Source organism: Rhinatrema bivittatum, chromosome 7 (genome assembly GCF_901001135.1).
Source record: "Rhinatrema bivittatum chromosome 7, aRhiBiv1.1, whole genome shotgun sequence".
NCBI lineage: Eukaryota > Metazoa > Chordata > Amphibia > Gymnophiona > Rhinatrematidae > Rhinatrema > Rhinatrema bivittatum.
The window spans coordinates 206,505,176-206,522,486 of record NC_042621.1 but is presented as its reverse complement, the minus strand read 5'-3'; positions in this window follow the sequence as shown (position 1 = coordinate 206,522,486).

Genomic DNA, 17,311 nt, shown 5'->3' with positions numbered 1-17,311 from the left:
GAAAGATTTTAATTCTGTTCAAGTGTGAAATGAGATTAGGGTATTCCAAACCTGGCTATTGAAACCTATGGACTATAGAATCAAAGGAGTTTCACGAACAGGTGCAGTGCCAGTTAGTATTAGTAATTGTAGGTAAATAACCAAAGCAGCCAGTCAGCTGTTCCCTGTAGGCAATGGCATAACAACCATCACTTCCCTGGAGACATGTGTGAGTTCATAGCCTTGTCATAGACTGGTGGGCCCTGGGCAGGATTTGTTGACAAGAAGTCCTCAGAGACAATATATCAGAGTGAAATATTTTTCTATTCCAGTCTGTCACTGCTCTCTGGATCCAATGATGATGATCCTGTGGTGTGGGCATGTACAAGGATTACTATGTATTTCTTCTGAGACTTTGTTCTGGAAGGAGGCTGTATACTGGGCTCTGCTCTCATAGAATGTTTTTTTTCAAAACTTTAATATTCCCTTGTTCTTCAATTTTAGAAAACATTTTTGTTACGCACGGCCAACCACGGGCTATCCCCGCTGATGGCTGCCCCTAGCTCTGATACTGAGAATCGTTGGCAAGACACACTCCTGGTCCGAGACATGGCAGGCTGCCGTGCAATGCTGACTGTGCCGTGCAGGGGACGCTGCTCAGCTGAGCAGGTGTCCCAAGGCATGTGCGTAGCTCCCAGTACTTAAAGGGCCCATGCTGGGAACCCTCTGTAGTGCTCCTCTCACTGTTGTCCTCAAGCTTTCTTTTTAAGCCCAGCCTGAACCTGATTCTGATGCCTCAGCAACAGGTCCCCACTCCTTTGAGTAGCTGGTTGCATCCTGCATTCCTGATTTCTGCGTTCCTGACTCCAGCATTCCTCCTTTGGTCCTGTCCTGGTGTTCCTGCTAGCCTTTTCTTCGGCTCCCTTCTCCCAGGATTGATTCTCTGGTTTGGACCTCAGTTTGCTTTGACCCGTATTCTGCTTGGACTGACTTCTGGCTGACCTCGGACCTCCTCTTGATTTTGCTTGTGCCCTAACCACGGTTCATCTTCACGTTTGCTGTTCTGTTTCATGCCCCGATCGGCCTGTTTGGATCTCCTCTTAGTCTGCTCCTTTCTTTAGATACCACACTTTCCAGAGGCCTGCACCTAAGTCCAGCCAGCCCCGGCACCCAAGGGCTCAACCTGCGGGGAATGAGGGCTGGTAGTTGTGAAGTTCCTGATAGGCCTCTGCACCTGGCAACTTCCGCCTGCTGACAGTGGGGGTCTATAGGGCTCTGCTCTGTAGGTTGCACCAACTAAGTTTCAGCGCAATAGTATACCAACATAACAATCTTTTTGGCTGCCTGCTGCTACAGTGCTGTTGCACTAGTCTCATCCATTTAGAAAAGGAAGCACTGCCAGGTGGCCAGCACTTTGCTACTGATTATTTTCTCCCCTGGGGTAGAGTGAAGGCAGGGTGGATGTGGATGGGAGAGAGTGAGGAGAGTAGCAGCGGACCAGCGGTGCCAGTACAGCGTGTTTTTTTTCCTCTGTCTTGGTGGGCACTTCAGCACCAGTCCAGTCCAGTGAGGTGAGCACTGCAGTGCATAGAGAGACTGCAGTAAGCAGCATACTAGGTAGGCTGACAGTGTTTGTTTTGTGCAGCCTGTGAGCAGAGCAGTTTCAGTTGTGCACTAGTCCATACTAACATGACACTGTATTCTCTGAGTGTGAGTAGTTCTTCATACTGACACACAAGGTGGTATAATCAGTGGTGTACACCCAGTCAGTTAAGGAACAACTTATAAAGAATAAAATCATTTTAATCCTCAGTAAGCAGTGACAAGTTGTATAATGCCAGGGAAAGGCAGAGGCCAAGGGCAAAATGTTATTGGGAGGGGAAGCACTAAGACAAGGAGTCCTGCAACTAAACTGAAATGTGATTATTTTCATATCCAAGTTGGAAGAGCAGGCAGGCAGCTCCAGGCAGATGAAAGTGAAAATTGGAGAGGATATGCACTGCCAACACTACCTGTTTCTCTCCCTGTTTTGGATGTGAAGGCAATGGTGGCAGAGAAATCCAAGGCAGATAGTAGAGGTAGCAGTAAGAACATAAGAACATAAGAAATTGACATAGTAGGTCAGACCAAAGGTCCATCAAGCTCAACATCCTGTTTCCAACAGTGGCCAATCCAGGTTACAAATACCTGGCAAGTACTGATACATTAAATAGATCCCATGCTAGTAATGCTCAGCAGTGGCTATTCCCTAAGTCAACTTGATTAATAGCAGTTTATGGACTTCTTCTCCAGGAACTTATCCAAATCTTTTTTAAACACGGCTACATTTACTGCCCTAACCACATCTTCTGGCAATAATTTCCAGAGCTTAATTGTGCATTGAGTGAAAAAGAATTTTCTCGGATTTGTTTTAAATGTGCAAGACCCAAAACAAGCAGCGTACTCTTCCTTAGTTACTACTGTTGAGATAGCGCAGTCAGCATTTGCATCAGTTTCTGAAAATGAATCTTCTTGTACAAGATTCCCTGAAAACAAAATTGGAGAGTTATTAGCTGAAGAAAGTTTTAGAGGATTAATTGCTAGCATCTTTGCCTCCATTTCAGCAATGGAGAAGATAGAGGAAACTAGTGATGATGGAGAGAAGATAGCGCAAATAAAGAATGTGACTGATGCCCCTGGCATTATTTTTCAGTGTCAACCCTCTACCTCAACTGTAGTACTAGCATCCAGCCCCAAAGATGTACAAAAGGGATCAGAAAAGAAATCCATGACCTAGAGGCACTACAAAGTCAGGAAGGATCCATGTTTGACTCAGTACATTTATTGTGGTAAGGATATCAGCTGAGCAAAGCAAGTGGGGCGTCTTACAAATTCACATATGCTGCTTCATCTGCAAAAGCAGCATACAGTGGCACTGGCATCTGGGGAGGGTGGCCGTACTAGACAGGGGATCTGTAGGGTCAAGGGTTAGGATTTCCTACTCCACCCCTCTTTAATGTACCCCCTTTATTTACCAGCAATCCTTCCTGTCTGTCTGCATAGAGAATTCACCAAACTGTCTGAGAAATGCTTTATTTATCAGTTACACTGGGCTAGGCATAATACTTCATCAGGAAACACAAAATTAGATTATTACTGCTTACTTATCATCCGGCTTATCATATTGCAGAGTGCATCACCTCCCCTAGTGAAGACTTGCATAACAGACCTAAAAGCTAACTGTCTTTCTGACCCACTTGGAGGGATTGATTAAAATTCTCACCAATGCAGCGGAGATTCAGGGGCAACAAAAGCAAAAACTCTGGACTATACAAAGATTAAGCAAATTTTAGATATAGTATAAGTTCTTTTAAACAAGAAAACTGAAAGAATTAGGTATTGTTTTTTTTATCTGTATTGGCTTACAAGAAACTGCCATGAGAAAAGTGATGAATGTGACATTTTGTCAGAATCACAAATAAAAGATAATCCTTCATCATGAGGAATTCATTGTTTTCGTTGTCATTCCAATGTCATAACAAATACTGGAAGTACTGTGAGTTAGAAAAATAAAGAAAGTGAAGAATAATTAAAATATCAAATCATAGTTATTTTCCAAATGATCTTGTTATATTAAATGATTTTTAATAACTTTCCTATTAGATATTCATGATGAATTTCTGAAGAATATCTTAAAAGAAATGACAGGGAAGTAGAGAATTAAGTAGCGCCAAGCAATATTTACAGGTGTCACTAGTAAATGGGGTACCCATACTGTGCTGGTCCACTGTGGGTTTATGAGGGTGGATGGTGCACTTGGGACACCAGGCCAATGTGTGGATTTCCACCCATCTTTATAGTGGCACTTTCCCCAAGATCAGAGAAAGAATCCAGGATAGACACAAGATCATATGCTGGAGGTAGTATCTGGAATATGCAGAACCATGGAAGGAAAGCAAGCCATGCTGGAAGGAAAGCATGCTGGAAGGAAAGCAAGCCATGCTGGCTCCCCTTCCCTGGTTCTGGCATACTTCTGGTGCTACCTCCAGCATGTGGTCTTGTGTCTGGCCCAGATCTCCTCTCTGATCTTTGGGAAGGTGCCACCGAATGGTCTGGTGGGGAGGGGTGGACAGCAGCAGAGTGCAAGCAAGGTCTAAAATGTTCTTAAGCCTCCCCCTCCATCACCTCCCAGTTGTATGCTAGGTGGAAATCTGTTGGTGCACTGGTTGCTGATCAGCCCCTTTCCATCCTGAAAGAAAAAAAAAATGCAGGTTTCCTTCACTGGCCCAGGTGAAAGCTCTGCATCTTCCCTAGATTCCGGAGCAATGCAGGATCTATATACTTTGCTCATTTGGTCCTGAGCCAAGAGAGTTCCCTGGTGCTGCATTGCCCAGTGGCCTTGTAGAATCATGGCATCAGGTTTGGGCTATTCATTATGAGCTGTTTATGGAGTAGAGATTCTTTAATTAAGAAAAGCAGAGTAACATGTGCTTTGAGAGAATTTTGACACTAACATGCTTCTTTGGGTAGAACGTGGACCCCTTTCTTGTCCACCCTATAGAGGAAATGGTTTAACCTGGGTGTTTCTCTGCCTAGTGCTAGACTTTAGAGATGTGAATCGTGTCCTCGATCGTCTTAACGATCGATTTCGTCTGGGAGGGGGAGGGAATCGTATTGTTGCCGTTTGGGTGGGTAAAGTATCGTGAAAATCGTTAAAATCATGAGCCGACACACTAAAACCCACTAAAACCCACCCCGACCCTTTAAATTAAATCCCCCACCCTCCCGAACCCCCCCCCCCAAATGCTTTAAATTACCTGGGGATCCAGCGGCGGTCCGGAACGGAGGCCCCCCCAAGCTGGCCAAAAGTTCCTGGGGGTCCAGCGGGGGTCTGGGAGCGATTTCCTGCCACGAATCGTTTTCCGTACGGAAAATGGCGCCGGCAGGAGATCGACTGCAGGAGGTCGTTCAGCGGGGGTCCTCGCTGAACGACCTCCTGCAGTCGATCTCCTGCCGGCGCCATTTTCCGTACGGAAAACGATTCGTGGCAGGAAATCGCTCCCAGACCCCCGCTGGACCCCCAGGAACTTTTGGCCAGCTTGGGGGGGCCTCCTGACCCCCACAAGACTTGCCAAAAGTCCAGCGGGGGTCTGGAATGACCTCCTGCAGTCGAATCGTGTTGGTCTATGGCCGCCGCCATTTTGCGGCGGCCATTTTGCAAAATGGCGCCGGCTGAAGACAACACGATTCAATAGCAGGAGGCCGTTTCGGACCGCCGCTCTACCCAGGGTAATTTAAGGCATTTGGGGGGGGGGGTTCGGGAGGGTGGGGGATTTAATTTAAAGGGTCGGGGGTGGGTTTTAGGGGGTTTTAGTGTGCCGGTTTTCCTGCCCTCCCCCTTCCCCCGATTTAGCTACGGACCACCGCTGGACCCCAGGGTAATTTAAGGCATTTGGGGGGGGTTTGGGAGGGTGGGGGATTTAATTTAAAGGGTCAGGGGTGGGTTTTAGGGGGTTTTAGTGTGCCGGTTTTCCTGCCCTCCCCCTTCCCTCGATTTACGATTTTTTGACGATAAATCGGGGGAATTGGTATTGTATCGTGGCCCTAACGGTTTTTGACGATTTAAAATATATCGGACGATATTTTAAATCGTCAAAAAACGATTCACATCCCTACTAGACTTCAATTTTTCAGTGGTGGTGATGGGTGCTGTGCACTGGCGGTAGAGGAATATGGATTCATACTCCAGGCTAGTTTAAAAAGTAAAAAGGAATATATCTTGGGCTGAGGAGTTACCTTGAGGGATTCTCCAGTATTGGTAGTTGCATTCTTATGCATTAGATGACAAGAATGCTGGCCTCAGACTGCTTTAGATGTTGGTGTCCTTTGGGACAGTGATGCTTTGTGCCCCCTCAGTTTGGGGACCTGAGGGGAGAGATAGCAGGTGACAATGTTGGGCTCTGGATAGTGTCAGCAGGATGCTTTTCTAGTAGAATCAGTTGCAGTGCAACACTCTATGAGGTGAATATTAAAAGTCTGGCTCATGCATTAATTAGGGAATGCATGAATAAGTTGAGCGCATTTTTAAAGCTACCCGAATACATGTGTGTCTTCTGCAGTGCGCTCATCTCCAAAGCTCTAAAAAAGGGGCAGGGAATGGTGTGATCTGGGCAGGGCATGGACATTTTGGAGTGTGAACCAGACATGTGTGCATAAATACTTACACGCCTCGGCACTTGCTGAGGTCCCCTGCCGTGTATTTATGTAACTTTACTTCAGCTATAGATGATGTGTAAGTTAAAAATAAAGAAAACTAGGCAGATCTGTGGGATTTTAAGGGTCAGCACTACCTGGGGAGCATGAAGGCTATTAAACTAGGGGAATTTGAAGGACCTATCTCTTAACTGGGTGAACTGGGAATGAACTGGTAAAACTGAGAAATGGCATTGGTGAGTGCCCATTTTCAAATCTCACTATTTACACGGTGGAAGTGAAATTTGCATGCACAGGTGTAAGTCCAGTTAAAATATGGCACACATATGTGTGCAGCTAGGCTATTTTATACCATGTGTGCATAAGAACATAAGAACATAAGAAAATGCCATACTGGGTCAGACCAAGGGTCCATCAAGCCCAGCATCCTGTTTCCAACAGTGGCCAATCCAGGCCATAAGAACCTGGCAAGTACCCAAAAACTAAGTCTATTCCATGTAACCATTGCTAATGGCAGTGGCTATTCTCTAAGTGAACTTAATAGCAGGTAATGGACTTCTCCTCCAAGAACTTATCCAATCCTTTTTTAAACACAGCTATACTAACTGCACGAACCACATTCTCTGGCAACAAATTCCAGAGTTTAATTGTGCGTTGAGTAAAAAGAACTTTCTCCGATTAGTTTTAAATGTGCCCCATGCTAACTTCATGGAGTGTCCCCTAGTCTTTCTACTATCCGAAAGAGTAAATAACCGATTCACATCTACCCGTTCTAGACCTCTCATGATTTTAAACACCTCTATCATATCCCCCCTCAGTCGTCTCTTCTCCAAGCTGAAAAGTCCTAACCTCTTTAGTCTTTCCTCATAGGGGAGTTGTTCCATTCCCCTTATCATTTTGGTAGCCCTTCTCTGTACCTTCTCCATCGCAATTATATCTTTTTTGAGATGCGGCGACCAGAATTGTACACAGTATTCAAGGTGCGGTCTCACCATGGAGCGATACAGAGGCATTATGACATTTTCCGTTTTATTCATCATTCCTTTTCTAATAATTCCCAACATTCTGTTTGCTTTTTTGACTGCCGCAGCACACTGAACCGACGATTTCAATGTGTTATCCACTATGACACCTAGATCTCTTTCTTGGGTTGTAGCACCTAATATGGAACCCAACATCGTGTAATTATAGCATGGGTTATTTTTCCCTATATGTATCACCTTGCACTTATCCACATTAAATTTCATCTGCCATTTGGATGCCCAATTTTCCAGTCTCACAAGGTCTTCCTGCAATTTATCACAATCTGCTTGTGATTTAACTACTCTGAACAATTTTGTGTCATCTGCAAATTTGATTATCTCACTCGTCCTATTTCTTTCCAGATCATTTATAAATATATTGAACAGTAAGGGTCCCAATACAGATCCCTGAGGCACTCCACTGTCCACTCCCTTCCACTGAGAAAATTGCCCATTTAATCCTACTCTCTGTTTCCTGTCTTTTAGCCAGTTTGCAATCCACGAAAGGACATCGCCACCTATCCCATGACTTTTTACTTTTCCTAGAAGCCTCTCATGAGGAACTTTGTCAAACGCCTTCTGAAAATCCAAGTATACTATATCTACCGGTTCACCTTTATCCACATGTTTATTAACTCCTTCAAAAAAGTGAAGCAGATTTGTGAGGCAAGACTTGCCCTGGGTAAAGCCATGCTGACTTTGTTCCATTAAACCATGTCTTTCTATATGTTCTGTGATTTTGATGTTTAGAACACTTTCCACTATTTTTCCTGGCACTGAAGTCAGGCTAAACTGTCTGTAGTTTCCCGGATCGCCCCTGGAGCCCTTTTTAAATATTGGGGTTACATTTGCTATCCTCCAGTCTTCAGGTACAATGGATGATTTTAATGATAAGTTACAAATTTTTACTAATAGGTCTGAAATTTCATTTTTTAGTTCCTTCAGAACTCTGGGGTGTATACCATCCGGTCCAGGTGATTTACTACTCTTCAGTTTGTCAATCAGGCCTAGCACATCTTCTAGGTTCACCGTGATTTGATTCAGTCCATCTGAATCATTACCCATGAAAACCTTCTCCATTACGGGTACCTCCCCAACATCTTCTTCAGTAAACACCGAAGCAAAGAAATCATTTAATCTTTCCGCGATGGCCTTATCTTCTCTAAGTGCCCCTTTAACCCCTCGATCATCTAACGGTCCAACTGACTCCCTCACAGGCTTTCTGCTTCGGATATATTTAAAAAAGTTTTTACTGTGAGTTTTTGCCTCTACAGCCAACTTCTTTTCAAATTCTCTCTTAGCCTGTCTTATCAATGTCTTACATTTAACTTGCCAATGTTTATGCTTTATCCTATTTTCTTCTGTTGGATCCTTCTTCCAATTTTTGAATGAAGATCTTTTGGCTAAAATAGCTTCTTTCACCTTCTTTCACCGCCCCACCACCGTTACCTCTCTCACCAAGTCCTGTGCTCCACTGAGAATTAGATCTAAAATTGCTCCCTCTCTCGTCGGTTCCTGAACCAATTGCTCCATAAAGCTATCATTTATTCCATCCAGGAACGTTATCTCTCTAGCGTGACCCGATGATACATTTACCCAGTCTATATTGGGGTAATTGAAGTCTCCCATTATTACTGCACTACCAATTTGGTTAGCTTCCCTAATTTCTCTTAGCATTTCACTGTCCATCTCACCATCTTGACCAGGTGGACGGTAGTATACCCCTATCACTGTAGTCTTCCCTGATACACAAGGGATTTCTACCCATAAAGATTCAATTTTGTATTTAGTCTCATGCAGGATGTTTATCCTGTTGGACTCTATGCCATCCCGGACATAAAGCGCCACACCTCCTCCCGACTGCTCCTCTCTGTCATTGCGATATAATTTGTACCCCGGTATAGCACTGTCCCATTGGTTATCCTCTTTCCACCATGTCTCTGAGATGCCAATTAAGTCTATGTCATCATTTACTGCTATACATTCTAATTCTCCCATCTTACTTCTTAGACTTCTGGCATTAGCATACAAACATTTCAAAGTTTGTTTTTTGTTTGTATTTTTATTCTGCTTTTTAATTGATAGGGATAAGTTAGAATTTTTTAGCTCAGGTGAGTTTTTAGTTACAGGCACTTGGACTACTTTTCTAATTATTGGAACCTCACTGTCGGGATGCCCTAATTCTAATGCATCATTAGTATCCTTTAAAGATACATCTCTCCGAACCATGCTCTGCTGAGCGACTGTCGGCTTTCCCCTTTGTTCTAGTTTAAAAGCTGCTCTATCTCCTTTTTAAAGGTTAGCGCCAGCAGTCTGGTTCCACCCTGGTTAAGGTGGAGCCCATCCCTTCGGAAGAGACTCCCCCTTCCCCAAAAGGTTCCCCAGTTCCTAACAAAACTGAATCCCTCTTCCTTGCACCATCGTCTCATCCACGCATTGAGACTCCGGAGCTCTGCCTGCCTCTGGTGACCTGCGCGTGGAACAGGGAGCATTTCAGAGAATGCTACCCTGGAGGTTCTGGATTTAATCTTTCTACCTAAGAGTCTAAATTTGGCTTCCAGAACCTCCCTCCCACATTTTCCTATGTCGTTGGTGCCCACGTGTACCACGACAGCCGGCTCCTCCCCAGCACTGTCTAAAATTCTATCTAGGTGACGCGTGAGGTCCGCCACCTTCGCACCAGGTAGGCATGTTACCAGGCGATCCTCACGCCCACCCGCCACCCAGCTATATACATTCCTAATAATCGAATCACCAACTATGACGGCCGACCTAACCCTTCCCTCCTGGGCAGTAGGCCTTGGGGAGATATCCTCAGTGCGAAAGGACAATGCATCACCTAGAGAGCAGGTCCTTGCTACAGGATCCTTTCCTGCTACACCTGGTTGGTGCTCTCCCATTATGAGACCTTCTTCCTCCAAGGCAGCACCAGGGCTGCCAGTCTGAAGTTGGGACTGGACTACTATGTCCCTGAAGGTCTCATCTATATACCTCTCTGTCTCCCTCAGCTCCTCCAGGTCTGCCACTCTAGCCTCCAGAGATCGGACTCGTTCTCTGAGAGCCAGGAGCTCTTTGCATCGCATGCACATGTACAACTTCTCACCGGTGGGTAAAAAATCATACATGTGACACTCGATGCAAAAGACTGGGAATCCCCCCTCTTGCTGCTGGACTGCTGCCTTCATCTCAATTTTGATCAGTTCCTAGTTACGTTTTAGGTTGCTATGGGAGTAGGAATGTGTCTAAGTTCCTTTAAATGTATTAGTGAATTCACTATATGTCTGGTAGTGGCCTACTGGGGTCTGATCAAATTCTCAATAAAGTTTTTGTTGATGGGTTTTTTTTTTGGGTTTTTTTTGTGCAAGTGGCACCTGCCTATAAATTAAGGGATGAGCTTAGGGTGGGTGGGCGAGGGGTGGGAGGGTTGGGAATTTAGTTAGTCAGCCTGAGTGACTCACAGCTCCCTTGATTAACAAATGTTGTTCCCTATTCAAACCTAATCACACTACCTCAACACCTTTCCAAGGTGAGTAACTGAGCTGAACTATTCAACTTTTTTACTTTGGTATATACTGCTCCTAGCTTATTTCTAGCTTCTGGCTACTTTTTTGTGGTTGGGTTTTTTTTTTTTGTGGTTTTTTTTTTGTTTTTTTTGTTTTTCAATACAATGCACTCAGTTATTATTAAATAAAACACTTAGCTCTTTAAAAGTCTGGAGGACACTTTAATAGTCAGGCAGACTTTTAAAAAATAAACACACTACCTACTGCTACCTTATTGACTGACTATTTAAAAATGCAAACAGTCTAACTTGTTTATTCACTACCTAACTATTAAAGGCACAAACACACTAAATAATATTCCCAAATAGTTAACTTTGCCCCAATACTTTTAAAAAAGTCAATGTCAATGTCCCAAGCAAAAACTTACTGATTCCTTTCAGCCACCAGCAAGGTGATCCTCTCCTCTCAGTGTTTCCACTGGAATGTGGTTTACTGAGCTCTTTCCTTCTAATTTATAATGTGCTTCTAAAGTAAATTAGTGCAAAATAATCCCTTAGGAGATGTACACTTCAGTTAGATTTCCTGCGTGACCTTTCAGTTAGATTTCCTGAGTGACTCACTGCTGTGGTGATTAACAATAGCACAAAGAATAGCCAGATCCTTGGGAGCTGACCGATGTATGTGCGCAAATGTATGCTTGCGCACCAGTTTGAAAGTTACCGTCCCTGTGTGCAACCAGTGTAAATGCATCACCTCTTGCTTGAGAAGGCATGTGACTAAGGCGATGATGGGGAGGAGGGGAGAGGCATGATTCAGACACAAGGGTGCCCTGAAGTATATAATCTCAGATATGGTTAATTTATAGATGGGTGATCATTGCCACGGAGGCAGGTCCCTCATAGATATGGTCACAATAGTCCTGTCTGGACACAATTATTTAGGCACACAATGGGCACTTAGGAGCTGTTTATCTGGACGTGCTGACATTTTTGCAAAAAGAATAAAAAGATGGCTACTGCTCATTGTTCATTGTAAGCTATGCTCATGTGTGTGGGCACATTGTTTGCAAAATAATGGCACTCAGGAAACATAGCATGCATTAAAAAAAATGAACGAGAAAGAACATTGTGGCTGTGCACTGGGATATCTTTGGGGAAAATTTAAGTAGTAAGTTTTTAAAAACTTTATTTATAAACAGGCAAGACATATAAAAAGCAATAAACAAGGTAAGCTCAGCTTGAAAGAGACAACAGTAAGAGCTTAATACTTCTCACCAGCATAGCAAAGAAAACTCTGAATAAATGAGCATTCTAAGTAGACTTGAACAAAAAACAGAGTAATTGTGTATACATTTTACAAAATTAGATCTTATCCATATAACAATTTCACAAAATAAGTCATCATAACAAAATAAATACATCTATAATATAATTTTATTATATCTATAAATGCATACACAATACAAAAATAATATAAAAATACACATATACAGAGCATATAAATGCTTCAACAGCAAACAATAAATCAATCATAGACAAAACAAGGTGTAGTTAAAATTGGCATTAAGTCTGTGCGATAGCACTTCACAGACTGGCAAACCCAGCCCATTCCTCCTCTTTTTTGGATTTGCATCGCACCATACGATATGGTGCTACCGCATGCGTTAACAGGGCTTTTCGCATGCAATAAGCCTTTAACGCATGCGAAAACACCTTAGCGCATTTTGATAAATGACCCCCTTAGCTGGTTAATTTAGGGCTGTTCCAGAATGCCCCAGAATATCTCTTTTTTTATCCAGTTAAATTATAGCTGGATAATGCCTTATCCAGCAATAATTTAGCCAGATAATTGTGTGAATATTGCAAACCTTGTATTTAGATTGATAGTTTGTGAATTATTGGTCTAAATGGCTTTGAATATTGGCCTCTAGCTAAACAAATTCTCCAAATGTAGCCATTGTATTTCAATAAAAATAGTATCGATATCTCATGAAAAAATATGGGAAGAAAACAGGAAACAGCATAAGCACTGGCAAGTTAGATGCAGAGCACTGATAAGAAGGCAAAGACAGAATTTGAACAGAAGCTGGATGTTGAAGCTAAAACTAATTTTAAAAAATAGGCAAAAAGTAAAAAGCCTATAAGGGAGTCAGTTGGACATTAGACGATTATAGGATAAGAGGCACACTCAAGGTGACCTAGGCCATAGCAAAGAGATTAAATAAATTCTTTCTTTGGTCTTTACTGAAAAACATATAAGGCAAATACCCATGCCAGAAGAGATATTTAAAGTTGATGATTCAGAGGAACTGAAACAAATCTCTGTGAACTTGGAAAATATAATAAGGCAAAGTGACAATCTAAAGAGTAGCAAATCACCTGGACCAAACAGTTTACATTCCAGAGTGCTGAAAGAACTAAAAAAGAAATGAAACACAATATATTATTAATATGTAAACTATTATTAAAATTAGTTACAGTACCCAAAGATTGGAGGGTAGCCAACCATAATTCCAATTTTTAAAAATGATTCCAGGGCTAATCCAGAAACTACAGACTGGTGAGCTTGTCAGTGCCAGGAAAAATGGCTGAAACTTATAAAAAAAAATATTATTGAATATTTATTTATTTATTTTAAAACTTTTTTATACAGACATTCATTTGCATATCACATCGGTTTACATAAAATGGGGATAAGAACAAAAAACTAGGAAAGTGAAAAATAAGTTATATTAAACAGGGTGGCAAAGGAACAAGGTGGGGCTGTAGAGGAAGAATAAAGGATCCAATTAGACAGTTGGGTAGTCTGACAGAATGAGAGAAAAAGTGTAGAATAAAATGAAATGAGAAAAACCAGAAGTAACTAATTACAGGCTTCTGTGTGAATGCATACCGGAAGAATATATGGATAATCATAGCTTAATGGGACAATGCCAACATGGATTTATCTAAAAGATGTCTTGCTTCACCCACCTGCTACATTATGTTTGAAGGTGTGAATAAACATGTGGATAAAGTGAGCCAGTAAATATACTATATCTGGATTTTCAAAAATTATTCCTGAGAAACTTTTGAAGAAATTAAAAAGTCATGGGATGGGAAGCAATGTTCTATTATAGACTGAGAATTGGTTAAAAGAAAGAAAACAGACAATAGCACTAAATGGTCAATTTACTTATGAAAAAAGGTGAATAATGGACTGCTTCATGGATTTCTACTAGGACAACAGATTTTTTTCCAATTATATATATTATTAAACTTATGGCACATACAACTAGCCAAAGCATTTGCAACACCACAGTCTTTTAATCACTAGATGAGTCAATGGTACTTGTATAGACTTTATCCAATGAGCAGCCAGCCTACATTTAACTGCAAATACAACCTGAGCCATCAAGAATATGATACCTGAAGGTTGAACCTCATGGAATATAAAAAGGAAAATAATTTTGGGATTTTTAACAATGATCAGAGATAATTCTCTTCTATCAAATCTCATTTGATCTCAATTCTGTTGGACTTTATAACAGGACCACCACAAATGATAACCGGGACTGATTTTGCCAGATTGCCTGAAAAAAGGCATCTAATTTAGGCCTGGATTTATCAAAATGCACTAAATTTTGCATGTGATAGGAAAAGGTGCATGTCTTATGGTAATAGGCAGTTTATTGCAAAGTGTGCTATCTTGGCAGAGGTAACTTTTCTTGTGATAAGTATGACCATGTTTAGTATTTTAAGCTGATGGGGGGCCAACCTAGCTATCAGGGTGAGAGAGAGAGAGAGAGAGAGAGAGAGAGAGAGAGAGAGAGAGAGAGAGACACACTAACCATAATGTCCTCATACTAGGTAGGTATTTATATCTCTATAGGAGGCCCACCTAGTAACTCAAGGTGACAGTTGGGTATTAGTGTATGGGTTAGGGGCCACTTTGACATTCAAAGTGAGACATACAAACAGAACAGTGTTCTCTTGTGAAGATTTGATGATCTTTGGAATGAGGAAACTCACACAAAGATGAGATTTGTTCAATGTTCTCTTAACCTAGCATGATGGACTCTCTACCTGGGCTGCCTTTACCAAGGCAACTAATCTATATGTTAGAAAAGTAAAGAAAAGCAATTGGGGATCCAAGATGGCTGACAGGACCAGTCATGAGTAATTTGGGCTCTGAGAGAAAATTATTGTGTTACAAAAATGCAGCATACCAGAAGAAAAAGAAGATCTAAAGAAAGAGAAATTGTGGGTGAAATTGTCGAGGGTCAGATTCAGGGCCCAATGGACTCACATGTAATACGGGAGCAGAAACTGGAGGATGGCTTGCATTGGGGAGAGCGGGTGGAAGAGGAAACTCCTCCCCTCATGAGCTCCAGATGACCTTATCCCTGGTAAAATGAATGCCGCCAGGAAATCCCGTGGCCTTGCGAGAGGCAGACGAGAGCGGTCTACCCGGGGGAATGAGAGTGAAACTGCCAGAGGTTTGTGGCTGGACGATGAAGGCAGAGGAGAGGGTCAATGAATGCCACACTCAGGGGAAGAGACCAGCCTGGGAGATGCTGTAGGCTGTACGATATAGCCTCCAACAATGTTTATGCAATATCTCTTAAATACACTGAAGATTCCTGAGGCTATGATCCCCCCAACATCTAAGATATATTATTTGCCATTTTTCAAGAAAATAGAGAAAGAGGGGGAAAAAGAAGTTCAAGTCTTGACTCTAGTGACACCAGTAACTTTGGAAACTCCAGCTTTGGAAAGGGAGGAATAGCCTAGTGGTTAGAGCAGTGGACTATGAACCAGGAGACCAGCGTTTGAGTGCAGCTGTTGTTCCTTGTGACTTTGAGCAAGTCGCTTCACCTTCCATTGCCTCAGGTACAAAAAAACTTAGATTGTAAGCCCTCTGGGGATAGAAAAATACCTACAGTACCTGAATGTAAACTGGTGTGATATCTCAACTGAGATACCAAATGTTGGTATATAAAAATAATAAATAAATATTAGAAACATCCCAGAGTGAACAAGTAAAGCCAGCTACATTGATAGTGACGTTTCTCCTTGCATCTGATAGAAACTGGGTGTTGAGAACATATTTCCATAACAGAACTGAAACATTTTTGGGTTTAAAAGTTGGAATTTTTCTGGATCTGGCAAGAAGTACCCAGCTCAGAAGAAAGTTGTTTTGAAACTAAGGCCACAAGTCCAAAAATTAGGAGCTATGTATATTCTCAAATATCTGTGTAAATGTTGTTCAAAATATAAAAATGTTTCATATATTTTCTTTCATCCTGATCAGTTGGAGAGTTTCTTAAATAAGCATTTACCGGAGATTTTAACATCTTCTCCTGTTTTGGAAGGCTAAGAGTACATAAAACCTATAGCTGGATCTAATGTAAAAGATTCTCCTGTATAGAGGCCTTTTTGTTCTTTAATTAAGATGTATTTCCTAAGGTTGTCCAGTTACGAGGACTTTAAAAGCAGATAGTATGGGAGAAAATGCTATTGAGTTTAAAAAAAAAATTTTCTTGTAAACTGCTTTCTACACAAGATTGTTTTCTTGATGTGTTAATTGAAAATTCATAAATAAAAAAAAAGAAAAGTAAGGATAAGCAAAAGAAAAATGAAACCTATCTAGTTCTCAAAGGAGGTGGCTGACAAAATAAAAGTTAAAAGAATAGCGTTCAATAAATATAAAGGATCCCAAAGGGAGGAGCACAAGCAAGAATATCTGGTGGAACTGAGGGAGACAAAGAAAGTAATCAAGATGGCAAAAAGTCAAGCGGAAGAAAGGATTGCCAAAGAGGTAAAGAGAGGTGACAAAACATTTTTCAGATACATCAGAGAAAGGAGAAAAATCCAGAGTGGTATAGTGAAATTGAAAGGTGAAAAGGATCAATGAGTGAAGAGAGATGAAGAAATGGCTGAAATATTAAACGAAAACTTCAGTTTGGTGTTCACTAAAGAGGACCCTGGAGAAGGACCATCGCTAGTTAACAAGAAACTGGAAGGGAGTGGAGTAGATGTAACTCAGTTTACAGAAGAGAATGCATGGGAAGAGCTAGGAAAACTAAAAGTTGACAAAGCCATGGGGCCTGATGATGTTCATCCCAGGATACTGAGGGAGCTCAGAGATGTGCTGGCGGGTCCGCTGCGTGACCTGTTCAATAGATCCCTAGAAATGGGAGTGATACCGAGTGATTGGAGAACAGCGGTGGTGGTCCTGCTTCACAAGAGTGGGAGCAGAGAGGAGGCTGGAAAGTACAGGCCGGTTAGCCTCACCTCGGTGGTAGGAAAAGTAATGGAGTCACTGCTGAAAGAAAGAATAGTGAACCATCTACAGTCGGAAGAATTGCTGGACCAGAGGTAGCATGGATTCATCTGGGGAAGGTCCTGTCAGACAAATCTGACTGACGTTTTTGATTGGGTGACTAGGAAATTAGATCGAGGAAAAGCGCTCAATGTCATGTACTTGGATTTCAGCAAAACTTTTGATACGGTCCCACACAGGAAGCTTGTGAATAAAATAAGAAGCTTAGGAGTGAGTGCCAAGGTGGTGGCCTGGATTGCAAACTGGTTGACAAACAGAAGACAATGTGTGATGGTAAATGGAACTTACTCT